Consider the following 17,767-nt stretch of genomic DNA (forward strand, 5'->3'; position numbering starts at 1 on the left):
GTAGGGTGTGTGCTAAATTGTTGTGGTTCCTATATTTAAAAAAATTATTTATAGCAGCTCTTTTTGTAGTGGCAAAGAATTGGAATTTGAGGGGATGCTAATCAATTGGGGGATACTGAAAAAGTTGGGGCATATGATTGTCATGGAGTACCATTGTATTGTAAGAAATGAAGAAAGGGGTAGTTTCAGGAAAAAAAAACATGGCAAGAACTATATGAACAGATGCAAAGTGAAGAAAGAAGATCATTGTGCACAGTAACTGCAGTGTTGTAATGGTGATCAACTGTGAAAGACTCGGTTACTCTGATCATTATAATGATCCAAGACAATTCCAAAGGACCCATGATGAAAAATGCTATCTACTTCCAGAGAAAGAACTAAAGTATAATTTTCTCATTTTCTTTTTCTTGTTTTTTTTTTTAAAATATGATTAATATGGAAGTACATTTTGCAAGATTTCGTATGTACAATTGATATTACTTACCTTTTCAATGGGGGATGAGCCGGGGTGGGAGGGAGAGAATTTGGAACTTGAAATTTAAAAAGAAAAGAATGTGAAAGTAAATAATTGATTAATTTGAATTTTAAAAAATTGTTTCAATGGAAAACAACAAACATTTTAAAAATTGTTGATGAGTTTCAGGTGAAAGACTTTGGGCTTTATTTAGTGGTTAAAGAGGAACCATGGAAATTCTTGTTTTGGGATTTGGAAGGGAGGAAGGGAATAAGCATTTAATAAGTGTCTACTATATGCCAGGCACTATGCTAAGACCTTTATAATTATTTTGTTTGAGCCTCACAACAATTATTATTATCCCTGTTTTACAGTTTTGAGGAAACTGAGGCAGACTGATGTTAAGTGACTTGCTTAGTCAGAGAGCTAGTAAGTGTCGGAGGCTGGATTTTTAACTCAGGTCTTCCTGACTCCAGGCCCAGTGCTTTATCCATTGTACCACCTATTTACTTCTAGGATTGGTGAGATCATCAGAGTTAAGTTTTAGGAAAGCCTACAACAGATTAAGGAAACTGGTAGCAGTGTGTAGGATGATGGATTGGACATGGAAGAAATTGGTGATAAGGACATTATCACAACAGTGAGGAGGGAGTGTGCTCCAGACATTGAGGACACCATGCAAACATGGCAGTGGGAGATGGAAAATGGAATGTTGAGGTTGGGAAATGGCTACAAGACCAGTTTGGTAGAGGTGGTAGAGTTTGTGAATAAGTCCAGAAGGGAAAATTGGAGCCAAATTTAAACACCAGACATGGTGGTGGGGGAAGGGGGTTATATTTGAACCTAGAGGCAATAGTCACTAAAAAGTCACTAAAAGTCTTTGAGCAGTGGAGTTTTTGACTTGGGAAGAATTTTGATAGTTGTATGGAGAATGCCTTGGAAAGGAGAGACTAGAAGCAGAAAGAAAAAAATTAGGAAGCGATTAGCGTATTCTGAGAAAGAGGGGATGAAGGCCTAAATTAGTGTTCTGGTTATGTGAGTGGAGAGAAGATGTAAAATTTTGTGGAGATAGAATCCATAAGACTTGGCAACTGATTGGATACGTAAAATGAGGGAGAAACAATAGTCAAGGAAGATTTTGAGGTTGTGAATTTGTATGGTGACAACTTCAACAGAAAAAAGGGAAGTTTAGAGGAGGTGAAGAGGGAAAAACAAGGAATGATGTTTTGATACGCTGTGTTTGAAGTGCTAGTGTATATCTCCAGGAGATGTCCAGAAGGCAACTGGTATTGTAGGACTAAATTTCAGGTGAGAAATTAGGGCTGCATGTACAAGGCTAAGAGTCATCTACATAGACATGACAATTGAACCCAGGGGAACTGATATAGTAAAGGAGAGGAAAGGGGAGGGGAGAGGTCCTAGGTGCCAGATGCAGCAGGAAAACCAAGAAGAAGGAAGACTGAACAGCCATTGGATTCGGTGATTAGAAATTATAGGAATATCCATATATTATTCCTTATTTTATAGATTTCTTCATATGCTTTCTGAGTCTTCAGACTAGAGTCCCAACTATTTTGAGTCATTCCCACAATATTTTCTTAATCAACTTAATTTCTCTTCTCTAGTTCCATCATATATTTGAGGACATTGATTACGAAGAAGGGATCAGAGGATCCTAGATCACCATAGTTTTGTTGTTGTTATTGTTTTAAATAAAAACAATAACTGTTAAGTCTCCATTACCTTTTCTGATGATGTCTAGCAGCACACTGGGCCATTTTGGGAGCTACAACAAAATATTGGCATACATTTTCAGCCCTATTCTTGAAGGCATCAATTATAATAACCTCCTAACTGGTCTCCCTTCTTTCAATCTATTTCCTCTCTTGTCTTTCATACTACCACTCAAGTAACCTTCCAAAAGCTCTGTTATACTCATGTCATTCCTCTACTAAAAAAAAAACAAACTTCTGTGCTTTTCCATTGTCTACTGATGAAGTTGAAACTGCAGTCCTAGGCATTCCTATGCCTTCCACCAACAAGATCCCAACTTGCCTATTCAGCTATGTATACATTTAGTTCAACGTATGGAGCCTCTTGTTTCTTCTCTTTACATTGTCTACATTCCAAGGGACTATTCTCCCCCCTCCCCCTTTCTTGGCCAGTAGACCTTCTCCATGGCTTGGATCACACCACCTTCAATGCCTGGAATAGATCACCCTCCATCTCTAAATGTTGAAATCCCAGCCTCCCTTACATTAATGCCCAAATCAGATGCTGCCTTTATACAGCATTTCCTAATACCTCTCCTGGCTTCCTAAGTGACAGTGATCTCTCCTTTCTCAAATTTCTCATAGCACTTTGCCTGGATCTACTGAACCACTATTATATTCTACCTTGTATCATAAATAGAATACGTATTATATCTGAGACATTGTATCATTTTAATCTTTGTTACCCTCACACCTAGCATACAGTGCCTTCCACACAACAGGCTAACATTTAGCAAATATTTACTGAACTTAATTGGCCAAGATTTCCATATTATTTTTAAGATGGAAAGTATCACTATACTACACCGAGATCATCTGTAAAGAAATATAAAGAGTAATTCCTAGGGTACTCCAAAGTTAACTCCCAGAGAAGTATCTGTTTATCTTTACCCTTTGTTTCTTGTCCTCTAAAACAGTTGCCTATCCATAATCCAATACCACCTTTCATCCCTCGTGATGACTCGGTGTTTTAAAAATAGCTTCCTCTAAGTATCCCCTCTCCTGTTTTATCTCTATGATTATAAAGGATTTTGGCATGATAACACATGACATAATAATAGCATAGAATGGTAACAGCAAGAACTGATGCTGTGTAGTGGGACCATGAAAAAAAAAATGAAGTCACTTCTTTCCATCCCTTCTTTCCCATGTCTGTCCTCTTTTTCTGCTGCAACCTTAAATTCTAGTAAATGGCATTGTTGGAGGTGGGCTCAGGAACACCTGCTATCTGTGCATCAGAACCGGGAAGTGGTGTGTTAGGGGCTAGTCTATCTATAAAGGGATTGCTAGTGTGAGCAGGGAAACACATGGTTAATGTGGCTATAATAATAAACTGCTGGTAACTGTAATATTGCGATGTTGACTCAGATTTCTTGCCCTCTAGCCTTTTAAAAAATATTTGTTCATAATTATACCTATAGGGCCTGATTCTCTAGCTCTCGCTTGGCATTGATTTCAGTGGGAATTAGGCCAAAATAAGGACTGCAGGATTGGCCCCATGGTGGCTAACATACAATTGCTTAGTCAGTTCCATCCTGCTGACTCAATCCTCTCTTAGAGCTGCAGGACTTATGTAACTAAGTAGTTGGGGGACAGTCCTGCTACTGCCAGGAGGAGGAAAAAGCTCATTAAATAAGGAACACAGTAGATGATGTCAAAAGGAAGGGGAAACAGGATATCTGAGGAACAGATATCTGTGTGCCTGAAAATGAAAGTCCACAGGCAAAGCTGCTTCTTAAAATGTGAAGTGGAAGGGACCTCAGAGGTCATCTAGCCCATACCCTCATTTTATTGCTGAAGAAACTGAAAGGGAGGGGCAACCTTGCCAAAGGTCACACAGGTAATAGTTGACGAAGCCTGAGATTTGAATCTGGGGTCTCTGATTCTGGGACCTCCAAACTTTCCACTGCACTAGAGTCTCCCCAGAAAACAAGAATTATAGAAAACTACCATAGTATCCTTTCCTTGCCCCTTGGACTAGTGTGGTTAAAGTTAGGCCCTGGAGACCTTTAATACTTGCAGGCTTATTTCTAATTTGGAAGGCACCTGAGAAATTAAATTTGTTTCCCAGATTGGGGTCCATTTGAGAGTATACCTGATGTCTAATTCAATCCAAATGACCTTTGGTCAGATTTGAAACTGCCTTTCCCTACCCCTGTTCTCTCCCCGTCTCCTCCCCAGCATCTGTGGAATGACCTAGGCACCTCGGTGCCTAGCATCAGTGACTGTCCTTTTAGAGCTGAGAGGGGCCCTAGAGATCATCTGGGGTAACCTCATTTTACAGATGAAGAAAACAAGGCCCAGAGAGTTATTTGTCCATGTTCACCTAGTTGCTAATGCCTTTCCTCTGTTGATTATCTTCAATTCATCCTCGTTTGCATCGTCTGCATGGTGTCTCGCTAGATTGCGGGCTCCTCGAAAAGAGGGATTGTCTTCTGCCTTTCTGTGTATCCCCAGCTTGGCACAGAGCCTGGCACGTAATAGGTGCTTGGTAAATGTTTATTGACTGACTGACCTAGTTTGTCAGTGGCAAAGCTGGAAGCAGAAAGAATTTCGGAGTCCTGACTCACTTATATGTACTGCTGTCAGTACATCACACTGCCTTACTTCTCCGGCCTGGAGCATAACCCCAACAGCTGATCCAAAAAGAATCTCCTTAAGGGACTTGGAGAACAGGGACATTTATTGGGTCATCTTTCTGTTCCATGACATTTGGCCCTTTGATGGGATGATGTCTGAAAACTCAGTCTAGCCACTATCTATGATAAACAAAAACAAACCAAAACACCCAGACTCACACCAAGGAGAGTGAGCCAAGGAGTATGTTTTAAATGAATTAATTCATTGGCACTCTCTGCTAAGTACCTGAGAAAACAAGGCATGCCACAATGAAAACTCTCTAAGACTTTTAGTCGGAGCTGGGAAAATGTGGAAAATCTACACAACATTCTGCATATCTTTCAAAAGCAAATATTTATTTTGCATCAGGAGCTGGCACAGGGTGCAGACATAATCTTGCTAAGTGCACAGTGAACCCGTGTCCACGTGTGCAGTAGAGTGCCCTTGGGTGCGTCAGGACTTCTCTTCCCTTAGCCATACTTCTAATTAACACCTCACAACAACAGGACTGCCAGGTAGGGTGAACAAACAGGTCTTGAGGCTGAGGCCTTCCTGGTGTTTCACTGGGGCTGTGCTATTTATTAACGCACCCTGGTTACCTTTGTCCCTCAAGCTTCCAGTGGCCCAACACCACCTACTGGAGGCAAGTGTGTATGTTGGGCTTTGGGGATAGGGGTGGAGGAGGGGAACTCTTCCTGAAGAGTTGTAGTTGTAAGACTTGCAAACTGTGATTGGGATAGAAAAATTAGCATTAGTTTCAAGGGGAGGCAGTTAAGCTCTTCTTCCTCAGAAGGTCCCTCTTCCTTGGATGAATGAGCAACACAAATGGTGATGTCATGTTTTGTTTTCAGTTCTTCTTTATGCCCTCCCCTCCTCTCCAAGTGAAAAGGAAATCCAGTTTGCCAGGCCAGGGGAATTGTGAAATCCTCCCTCACCCTGGGTGACTGAGGCATCATGGGGCCAAAGCACTGACTGGAGGGCAGGTGAGCAGTGCTACTGCACCGCCCTCCCTGCATGCCGTGTGCCATCACTTACCTTATGTGTCATATCACCAGCACCCAGCTTCTTTCTGCTCCCACACATTGCTGAGGATTTTGAAGGCAGCCTAGCCAGGAACAAGGGCAGAGCTTGTCTCATCAGATGGAATGCAAACAAACAGAGCACGGAGAGCACATTCAAGATTATAATGGTTCCTGCTTCTTCAAGGCTGGCACCAGGCCCTAAAGCATGGATAACCACGCTTCGCTAAGGGTAACACGAAGGCCAATCTTTTGACAACTGGGTTTTCTCATTCCAGAGAAGAAGGGCTAGAACCAAATGAGGTACAATCAAAAGAATATGGGTATTTCTTGTTTTAAAAGTGTTTGCCAAATTATCCACGAAGACATAGGAATATGCCCTTCCTAATTTTTTAGATCCTACCGAGAAAAATCAGGAAACAAAATTAGAAATCAATAAACCAGGTATTAGATATGATAAAATCAGCCTTAGGTATGATCTTCAGGCTTCTTCCTCCTACCCATTCTTCTCTAAACGCTTACCTACTTGTGCTTGAAATTATCTTAAGAGAATACAACTTCATTCCACAGTTAGAGACAATATGCAACCTTGGACAAATCATGTGACTTCCCTGGGTCTCCGTTTCCTAACCTGTAAAATGGGGACAGTAGAAGGTGCTGGACTAAAAGGCCTTGTCACTTCTTTGTCTATGGTCTAGTGGACCTGAGGCCCTATGAATGGGAACACTGACTGAAATGCATACCAAAGAATAAATGACTGATGCTAAGAGGTAAATTATTTGTACCAGATCCTCTCCAGAGGAAAGGTTTAGATGGGAGTTCTGGAAGCCTAACGTAGGAGAAGACACAAATTCATGAGAGGTGCAGAAAGAAGAGCTGTATGGAACACAGTGAATTCTGGGCTTGGCAACAGAGGACCTGGGTTCAAATCCTGGCTCTGTCCCTTATTAAATATGTGACCAGGGGCAAGCTAAATCATTTAATGTCCCCAGACCTCAATTCCCTCATTAGTAAAATGGAGAGATTGAAATAGATTATTTCAATGATCTCTTCCTACTCTAAATCTGTGAAGTTTAGCCTGTTCTACCTTTGTTCTTTTTCATTTTACCATGTGACCTTGAGCTAGCTACTTATATCCTCCCTGGGACTTATTTTCCTATAAAATGAAGGGATTGGAATAGATGGCCTCTAAGGTGCCTTACAGGCCTTGATCCCAATCTATGATCCCATCCATATACCCACTAAGCAAAGACTTTGTCTCCGCTGTATCTTCATTTAAAATCTCTGCTTCCTGATCTTTCATTGGCTGTAGAGTTCTCCTTCCAATCTTCTTTAAATAAGTCAGTGAGTCAGCCAAACCATGGGATTTTAGAAAGCCCTCAATTTTCAGTGGGGGATTTAGGATGATTTTTTTTGTTTTGCTTTTTGTACCCTTATCTGTATCTTCAGGATTTCTTAGTAATCTGATAAATCAGCCCATCACTAAGAGCTATTATTCTCTCATTCTGGCCATGTCTAAATTTGAGGTGATCTAAAAAAAAAAAATAGCTTCTGGCATACATATATCCAGAATTTTTCCCTACTGAGTTTCTGAACTCCTAAGAAGTTCTACTTCATCATTTGGAAAATCTTAGCCATTATCAGCCACCCCTTGGAGTTTATGAATCTTTGGCACTTTATCTGTTAAGAACATGGGTCTTTTTCTCCTAGCATATCAGGAGAGTTGGACTGATATATAAGATACTGTAATGGTTGTGGCCCACAATGTTAATAAAGGTCACCTCTTAGCATATCCTGAAAAGATAAAGTCTGGGCCAAGAGGTCTAAATTTAGACCTTCTCCCTTTGTTTCAGTGCCCTGGCCTGGGCATATGACCTAGGTGTAGGCCGTTGGCATGAGCATAGCTCCTTTGCTTTGCCTCAATGCCCTGCACCCACGAGTGGGCAGGGTTTACTTAGGGAAGTCCAATTTCTGACTTCCTGCTCCAAGCAGCAGAGGAGGAAGGCAGAGCAAAGGGATGGTAGCACATCCAAGTCTGCGGTTGCCATGGACTCCAGTGTTTGTTCTGACTGGTTTGCTCAGCTGAATTTTTGGCAGAGTTGTAAGATTGTGTTGGGAGGGTGGGAGGTGGAAAGAGCAAATGGATTTCTCAGATTCAAGAAAAGTTTTGTAAAGGGGAGCCAGAGGAGGAATAAGAAAAGGTGTGTGTGTGTGTGTGTGTGTGTGTGTGTGTGTGTGTGTGTATACTTTAAGCAGAGGCTAAATTTCACCTATTAACCTCAATGTGTTGCCTTAACCATACTGCTTCTCAACTCACAGAGCCTGAAATAAACCTAATACCAGTTCTGTAAGGCACACCCTGAGTTAAGTGACTATGTTGTAATTTTTTGTTTATAATACATGCTCTGAATACATGAAGACTGAGTGTCCTCACTTTGGACCTGAGTGAATATCCCTGACCTGTCAATGTCAAAAAACACTGTAGGAAAAATTAGCATAATCTTTATTCTTTAGGGGTGGCCCAAGTCTCCTTGGGATTTTTCTGCTTAGATAATCTTCTTGTGATCCTTGGATGTCATGAGACAGTCAGATAGCAAGAAAACCAGGAAGGTGAACAAAGAAGACAATTCTGTCTTTAAAAAGTTCAACTATCTCCCTCAGATTCCAAAGGATTACAGTATAGGATATACAAGCACATGGAATTCTCAGAATCTTGGTTGCAGGCTAGACTTTGCTGATTTATCTGCTTCAAGGAAACCATGTCATTGCTATGCACTTAACATAAAGACCACAGAATTACAGATGGGGGTGTGTGAGGCAGGATTAAGTCCTTTTACTTTATCTCTGAACAAATTTTGCAAGGTGAAGGTATTTCATTGTGAAATGAGACTTGTAAGATCAGGTAGAGTGGATAGGCCATGGAGAGAAATAATCACCTCTAGGCTGCTTGCTTCAGGCAAGTAAAAAGTAACTACTGGGGTAAGTATGTATTACACAGAGTGGAGAGGAGGCTGTATCTGAAGCAAAGGACAGAGGAGGTAGGGCCATTGTCTGGGGGTGTACGGTGTGGGACATCCATTAGATGGAAGACCAAGAGTAAGCATTGTGCACCAGAAGAGATAGGGGCTGGAGCGCCAAAAAAGTAGATCAAGAACCAGAGATGAAGCCCAGGAGTGAAGGAAAATGAGGTTACAGCAAACAAGCAGGGAACACTCACAAAGGAATGACAGCTTGATTTCCTCAGAGCAGGGAATGGCCTTTAATGCAGGGTTGGTATGAGTTGTTCACAAATCCTTCTCATTCTTGAAGAGGAATGTTATCGAATGATGGGACTTACACAGAAATGTCTTAGTAGTTTCTAATGGAGATTAGATCTAATGGAGATTATTCCATGATTCTCAGTCCTGAGATTTTGTGATATTCTGTTGTTGTTCAGTCATTTTGGTTGTAACCCATTCTTCTTGACTCCATTTGGGGTGTTCTTGGCAAAGATACTGTCTCCAGTTCATTTTGTAGATGAGGAAACTGAGGCAGGCAGGGTTGAGAGATTTTCCTAGGGTCACACAGTTAGTAAATGTCTAAGATCAGATTTGAACTCAGTTCTTCCCAACTCCAGGTCAGATGCTCTCTCTTTTGCATCACTTAGCCACCCAACATCTGTGGTATTCTAGGCTGACTCAGATCATCTCATGTAATGTTAGGATATCCATCCTTTACATGCCTGCCAGACTAATCTTCTTCTTGAATAGATTGGATGACATCACTTCTTTTGTTACAAGGCCTATCATGTGTAGTCGCACGTGCCTCAGGCTCCAGATCTACTTGGAACCTCATCCCTACACCATGATGTTTCTTCACAGGTGAAAACAATAAAGAACTGGAAACTTGGCCATTTGGCTATGTTCTACAACATGGGATCTGACTAGAATCATGGCCATGGTTAACCAGTACTGGTATCACTGGATGAGGGGGCATCAAATACTTAGGATACAACTTAGTCTCACTCATATTTGGAGAGAGTTGCAAACTCCAGCCATAATACACAGACTGATGGGGTTTCAAACTCCCAACACTCCCTCCTTCCTCCACCACTTCTCTTGAATACATCCTCCTTCTTTTGAACCCACTTTAATCTACCCTTAATTCCACTAATAACCTTCTTATCAACAACCTGCTACTAAACTTCCTTCTGCATCACCTAGGGCTAGTTTCTGCCACCAAGCCTTATTGTGGTTATAAACCAATGACTCATAGATAAGCTTTCAAAATCCAACCAGGAATCTCCAGATTCCTTCACCTCTACTCAGAATTCTTGAGGGACTCCCTACTTCATACCAAGTAGATTTCAAATTCATTTGAAATCAAGGCCAGCAATCAAGAACCTTGACTACCTGTCACTGCCTTACCAGCTTTCCTTTAGATCTTCTGTGTTTTCATCAAACAGGAATACTCATCAACCCTTTTCCATGCTCTGCTCTTGGCCCCTTCTTTGCCTAAGTTCAAATCATTCCTTATCCTTGGAATGTTCTTCCTACCTCAATCTGTTGAACTCCTGCCTGTTCTTTCAAATCCAACTCTAATACCACCTCCTCCACAAAACCTTTCCCGATTCTCCCAGTTGATAATGATCTTTTCTTTCCTATTGTTGACTTTGTAAATATATGGGGGTAGCGAAATAAGAGGATAGATTGCTGGGCCTGGAGTCAGAAAGACCAGTGGCCAAATTTGGCCCCTGTGTAACCTTAGACAAGTTACAACCTTTGTTTGCCTCAGTTTTCTCACCTGTAAAATGGAGATCATGATATCACCTATCTCCCAAGGTTATTATGAGGATAAAATGAGATACTATTTACACAGCTCTCAGTACAATGCCTAGCACATAGTAGGTGTTATAAAACCCCCTTTTTTCTTGACCATGTATTATAATGATCTGCATCTCTTTCCAAAGCATGTGAGTTCCATCATGAGACCTCCTCTACATTTTGTAGTTGAGGGAAGCAGCTAGCACAAAACTGTGTACAGAATAGGCAGGGAATGCTTGTATGCTAAATTGAATCAATTGGAATATAATTTTACTATTGTAAGATAAAATCATTTCATTTTTAATACTCCCTCTCCTTTTTAGGTTGGGAGAGAGGAAATAATCAGACCAACAATGGGCTGCTGTTAGTCATCTCAAAGGGATGAGAATCTCTGAGTTGGGTTTTTCAACTTATCAGTCAGTTTCTTCCAATGTACTAGCTGTTCTAAATTTACCACGAAGCTCCAGATGTTCAGGACAGGAGTAGCTCTCCTCCGTGCCGATTGTAGATATTAGGTTCCCCCTGAAGTCCCATTAAACTAGGCCACTTTTTTTGAAATACAAAAATGCATGATTTCATTTAGTTTAATCTTCATAATAACACCATTTGGCTCTTAAATTAAATTTCTTTTACCCAAACATCCCAAAATGCTTTTAAAATGGCATGTAGGTTGTTGAAACAGAAAGTGGGGAAAGAAGCCAGCTACCGGCACTTGTGAGTTTAACATTGTCTCAGTTTTTGCCTTCGAGAAATGAGAATAATACTTAGCTCCCATCCAGCAATGAGTGTGAGAATTAGCTGAGAGTGAAAAGTGCTAAGGAATGCAAAATCCCTGCTTGGTAGGTGAGGAGGCTGAGACAAACTTAAGGTACCAGCAGAGGAGAGGCAAGGGATAGAATCCAAACACAAGGAAAAAACATTGGAAGATTTCTGGGAAAAATCCCTGGATTCTAGCCCCACAATTCCATTACATTTATAAAAGGAAGTTATCAGCAAATGTTATTTGTTGAATTTTTTTTTTTTTTTGCATAGGAGAGTAACTGGAAATAACCGTTCTATATTTGTAAAGCTTCTTTTATGGGGCGGCCAGGTAGAACAGCAAAGTAAGATCACTGCCTCCAGTGTCGGGATGACCTGGGGATTGAATCCGGGCTCAGATACTTAGCACCACACCCAGAAATAACCGGCCGTGTAACCTTGAGCAAGTTACTTAACCCCAATTGCTTTTAAAAAAAAAAGCTTCTTTTCCTTACCTGGAAGTGATCAGAAAGAGTAGAGGTTCTACCTCACTACCTATCAGGTGCTGTTTTTGGGGTCAGAGAGACAACAAGGATTAGGCAAAGAAGGGGTGACTTTGAACTCTCCCTCCCTAACTTACCATCCTATTTCTGTTCAATAATAGTATCTCAGATGTTTTCAGCGCCATTCCACTCAAGCCATATAGGCCACCACAGGAAGGATAGGGCAATGCTCTGCTGCCCCATTGCTCTATTCAGACTACCTTTAGAAACAAAGCATTGGAAATCATCAGTAGAAGGCATCATATTTATGCAGGGCTTGGCTTAGGGGGTGGGAGGAGTGATAATACAGGTCAGAGAAATATAGTCGATGGTTCCTTTTCTGTGACTCTTTCTTTCCTCTACAATGCCCCTCAACTGGGTACCTTTGACTCCTCCCCACCCTTCATCCTTTTCAGTTTCCTTTTTTTTTTGTATTCTCTTCCCCCATTAGAATTGAAGCTCCTTGAGAGCAGACTGCTTTTCTTTCAACTTGTGCTTATATTCCCAGCACTTAGTGCTGGCACTGGTAAAAAGTAAGCTCTTTTTAAAAAATTTCCACATTAGTCATGTTGTGAAAGAAAAAAAAACAGAATAAAAGGAGGGAAAAAAGCCACCAAAACAAAAAGTGAAAATAGTATGCTTTGATCTTCATTCAGACTCTATAATTCTTTCTCTGGGTAGCAAGAGCATTTTCCATCAAGAGTCTTTTGGAACTGGCTTAGATCATTTTATTGTGAGAAGAACTAAGTCTATCCTAGTACACAGTAAGCTCTTAATAAATGCTTGTTGGCTGACTATAGCCCTTCTCTTTGATTTTTTTCACCTTCCAGTTCAGACACTTAGAGCCATAAAGTTAACTCATCCATTCAACAAGCATTCATTAGGTCTCTACCACATGTAGAGCATGGTATAGAATGCTGGGGTAAGATAAAGAATTTACTTAAGATATTGTCCCTGCCTTTGTGGAACTTAGAGTCTAGGAGCGGAATAAGATATAAAAGCTTATAAATATAGGATACAATATTAGAGGATAATTATATTAGAGACCTGCTTTCACAGTGCCTTGGCTTTTCCTCCCTCAAGTGGTTTACTCTTGATCAAGGGCCACATGAGGTCCCAGAAGGAAGCCTGCTACCAACCAGCCAAATCAGGGAAAGCTTCACAGTAGTTCAGATGCTAACTCTTCAATGTCCTACTTGTGTGACCATGGGCAAATTACCTAACCTCTCTTTCTTCAGTTTCCTCATCCACAGAGTGAGGAGGTTTGGTGTAGGCAGCCTAGCTGGAAACCTAAGATCCTGTGATCCTCTTGATGATGGCCCTTGAGATGGATTTTAAAGAATGGATAAGAATTCATCAAAAGAAGGGCATTTCCCACATAGTGAACAATGAAATCAGAATCCTGGAGGTGGGAGACTAAAGTCTGTGTTCTAAAGGCTGACGAGAGTACAATTTGAAGTATGGGGTGCAGAATTAGATGAGATAAGCCTGGAAAGTTAGGCTGGTGACAGATCACAGAGAGCCTTGAATGTCAAACAAAGGGGTTTGAACTTTAGTTAATAGTCAGGTAGACCATGCTTCCTGCTATCTCTGCATCTGTTCTCCTTTGCCTTTAACTGCTACCATTTCAATATTCTCATATGCAGAAGACAGCTATTATCTGAGATAAGAGAATGAAATGAAGGTAATTTGCTCTAAGCATCAGATGTAGGCACAATTTGCTCTTCCTTAGAATCTGGGTCACAGTGTAACACTTACCCCAAAGAGTCACTATCAATTCTACCCATCCCCCAGCTCCAGGCCAGAAACTGTCACTATATTGTCATTGCTCCTTCCTCCTGGAAACTATCACTTCCAAAACATACAAATCCGATCTGAGAGGAGAGACAGGCTAGACTCATTTGTCTAGGCAAGGACCCAGGGCTTCTACCTTTCTAGAAAGCTTCCACTGGGGTCCCACCCACCAGGAGAGGGTGAATATTGAAGAGAGGGAATATGTAGGCTTCCTCTGTCTATTCTAAGCCGTGAGATACCATGGTGATGGGAAATCTGGAAACCACACACATTCTATCTCTGCATTTCTATAGAGACTAATGCTGGCATAAAAGCATTGTTTTGGAGCTGGAAGGGACCTTAGGAGCCCCCTAGTCCCCACCCCCTCAATCTATTTATTTATTTATCTATCTATTTATTTATGTTCATTCATTCATTTATTTATTTTAAAGCAATTGGGGTTAAGTAACTTGCTCAAGGTTACACGGCCAGTTATTTCTGGGTGTGGTGCTAAATATCTGAGCCTGGATTAGATCCCCAGGTCATCCCAACACTGGGGTCTGTGCTCTTACTCGCTGTGCTACCTGGCCACCCCCACCCCCTCAATTTAAAAAAGGAAACTGAGACCAAGGGAAATTGACTTCTCACCCTGGAATTTTCCTCTGTACCAGGAGTCTTCTTTTTTTTTTTCTTTTTGGAGGGGGAAAGCAGAGTAATTGGGGTTAAGTGACTTGCCCAAGGTCACATGGCTAGTAAGTGTTAAGTTTCTGAGACCAGATTTGATCTCAGGTTCTCCTGACTCTAAGGCTAGTGCTCGATTCACTGTACCACCTAGCTGCCCTCCAGAAGTCTTCTTAACCTGAACCATCCTTCTTCTACTGTGCCAGCCTTCTCTGCCCATTGATGAGTTCCTTCCAGGGCATCCATTTTGGGGACAGACCCAGGCTCCCAGCTTCCAGACTCCCCATGCTGTACGTGTACCTTCTCTCCTCTCCCCAGTTCTCTTTTATGAGCTGTCTTTTGTCTTTCTCCATTAGAATCTATTAATTATTATAATATATATACAGAATACATATAATATAAATAATTATAATATATTATAAGTATTTTTTTAGGGCAGGCAACTAGATGGAACAGTGGATAGTGTGCCAGGCCTGGAGTCAGGGATTCATCTTTATAAGTTCAAATCTAACCCCAGACACTTACTACCTGTGTGATCCTGAGCAAGTCCCTTCACCCTGTTTACTTCAGTTTCCTCATCTGTAAAATGAACTGGAGAAGGAAATGACAAACCACTCCAGTATCTCTGCCAAGAAAACCCCAAATGGGGTCAAAAAGAGTTAGACATGACTGAAATGACTGAGCAACAATTCTTTTTTTGGCTTTTTGGAGGAGGTAGGGCAATTTGGGTTTAAGTGACCTGCCCAAGGTCATACAGCTAGTTTTGTGTTAAGTGCCTAAGGCCGGATTTGAACTCAGGTCCTCCTGACTCCAGAGCGGTGCTTTATTCACTGTTCCACCTAGCTTCCATGATGAACAACAATTCTTGAGGACAAAGACTTTCTTCTGGTTTGTATTTGTTTCCCTAGGACCTGGCACGAAGTATGTTGTTTTTGATCATGTCTGACTCTTCTTGACCCCATTTGAAGTTTCCTTGGCAAAGATACTGGAGACGTTTTCCATTTCCTTGGCAGCTCATTTTATAGATGAGGAAACTGAGGCAAACCGGGTGAAGTGACTTGCCCAGGGCCACACAGCTAGTAAGTGTCCGAGGCCGTGTTTGGACTCAGGAAGAGGAATTTTCCTGATTCCAAGCCCAGTGCTCATTCTGCTGCTCCCCTTGGCTCCCTGTGGCACAAAGTAACAGCTTAGTAACTTTGTTGCCAAAGTGACTTCCTCCAGGAAGTACAATGACAGAGTAGGGATTTCAGCCTCGGTTCTAACCCCATTTCCAGTACTCCTTAATTGCATGATGCTGCCTCTCAATGAACATACAGAGAAGTCCATTAGAGGGGAAGGATGCCTACACAATACCTATCATACCAGTAAGAAATGTGATGACACCTGGGGACTAGTTCATTCAACAGGAAGCAGGTCTAAGCAATGACTGCAGAAAAACAGCCTTTGGTTCTATTTCTAGCTCCTGACTCCCAATATGACCTTGGGATGCTCACTGTCTCTCCTGGCCTCAGTTTCTCTATCAGAACTTCATGATGATATTTGGTGCTTCTCTCTCCCCTGGGATGTTGAGGCGATTAATGCTTGTGGAGTGCTTTGAACTCCTCTGATCAAAGGTGCAATGTGAGTATAAAGTATTGTTACTACATGACACAATGTGGCTAAATATAGGACTGCAGCAGCCTGCTGGGGAACAGACCATCAGTTCAGCATTTGCTGGGAGAGGAGCTCATCAGTCCAGTGAGGAAAGGAAGGGAAAAAAATGCCCTCCCCCCCACCATGGGCATAGAGAGGCTCAACCCCATGGGCATTAAGGGCAGTTCAGGAAGGCCTGAAGTCAAAGGCAGCCTCAGAGACTGTCTGACCCTGGCCAAGTCACTTAGGCCTTATTTGCCTCAGTTTACTCATCCGTAAAATGGGGATAATGATTATGCCTATCTTGCAGGATTATGAGGATCAAATACAATAATATTTGTAAAGTCCCTGGCACGTACTAGGTGCCATAGAAATGTTAGCTAATAATAATAATTACTGTTGTTGGATTTTAGGGAAATTAAGAGCTGAGATCAGACCCTTAGGATACCCTACAACAATCAGGCTAAGCCAACAGGAAAACCCTTAAGGACAGACAGAGACTTTGCACAGCATTTTGTACTTGCCAAGAGCAGGGGTCACTATTAAGTTTTAGGCACCCCCTATGAAGACTAACAGCTGAGTGGTACAGTGGATAGAGCACTTAGCCTGGAGTCAAGGAGATGAGTTTAATCCAGCCTCAGATACTTCGTAACTGTGTGACGTTGGGCTAGTCACTTAACCCCTATTTGCCTCAGTTCCTCTTCTGTAAATTCAGGACATACTGGAGAAGGAAATGGGAAATCACTCCAGTATCTTTGCCAAGAAAACCTCACAGACAAACACACGACTGAACAACAACAAAATAAAGACCTGGGAGCAGCTTCCTTATGTCTCTGAGTGAGAGGAAAGGTATTTTTGTCATTTTGAATGGTTGTACACTGGCTTGTCAGTCATGTATTAAAATCACACTGTCAGATTCGGTGCTTCCTTTTGCTACTCCCCAGTAATCTTACCCCTGACTCCCATCCCTCCTCTCCTCCGACTCTCCAATGCACGCAAGGTCTCCCTGCAGTGCAGGGCACAGTGGATGACCAGCCAGGGCTGATATGACTGCTTCCATGTAGCAACTTGGCCTCAGATGGCCTTTCCAGCTTATTATATATTATCGTCCTAAAGACAAGCTATGTCCCAGCCAAACTGGCCCTTTCACAGTCCTGTGCCTTTTCCCTGGGTGTCCCCCACATTTGGAATGCCATTACTCCTCACCACTGCCTCTTAGAACCCCTAGTTTCCTTTGAAACTCAGAGCCCCTCCCTGTATGAAGCCTCTCCTGCTACCACCCACCCTCTTCCCCTTCCAATATATTCTTTTATTTTTTTTTATTTTTAACTTTTTGGAGGGCAATTGGGGTTAAGTGACTTGCCCAAAGTCACATGGCTAGTAATTGTGTCAAGTGTCTGAGGCCGGATTTGAACTCAGGTCCTCCTGACTCCAGGGCCGGTGCTCTATTCACTGTGCCACCTAGCCATCCCCTTCCAATATATTCTTGCATTGATTTCATGTATATGAGAGACAGAGTTTCTGGGTTCCAGTCTCATCTCTGACAAATGTTAGATATGTGGCCCTAGACATATCACTTAAACTCTCAGGGCTCCAGGGAACCTGAAATCCATAAGGTTCATAGGTGGCAAATTATTGGCATCCTTACCAGGAACTTCTTAAATAGAAAAAAATATAGATTAGTTTAATATCTATCTATCTATCTATCTATCTATCTATCTATCTATCTATCTAT

At 41.7% G+C, this 17,767-nt stretch overlaps 1 long non-coding RNA gene across 1 annotated transcript in view; it reads left to right on the forward strand.

The window, feature by feature from the left end:
* Window positions 1-17,036, forward strand: part of LOC138155301 (uncharacterized) — a 50,770-nt gene extending 33,734 nt beyond the window's left edge. The window contains exons 2-3 of the long non-coding RNA XR_011166794.1: window positions 15,860-16,020; window positions 16,748-17,036. This is a non-coding gene — a long non-coding RNA (uncharacterized lncRNA). The remainder of the gene's footprint in view (window positions 1-15,859; window positions 16,021-16,747) is intronic.
* Window positions 17,037-17,767: the final 731 nt, after the last annotated feature.

This window comes from Petaurus breviceps, unplaced genomic scaffold, assembly GCF_028583685.1.
Source record: "Petaurus breviceps papuanus isolate PSGF00001 unplaced genomic scaffold, PetGlider_PUasm1.0 91133, whole genome shotgun sequence".
Lineage (NCBI taxonomy): Eukaryota > Metazoa > Chordata > Mammalia > Diprotodontia > Petauridae > Petaurus > Petaurus breviceps.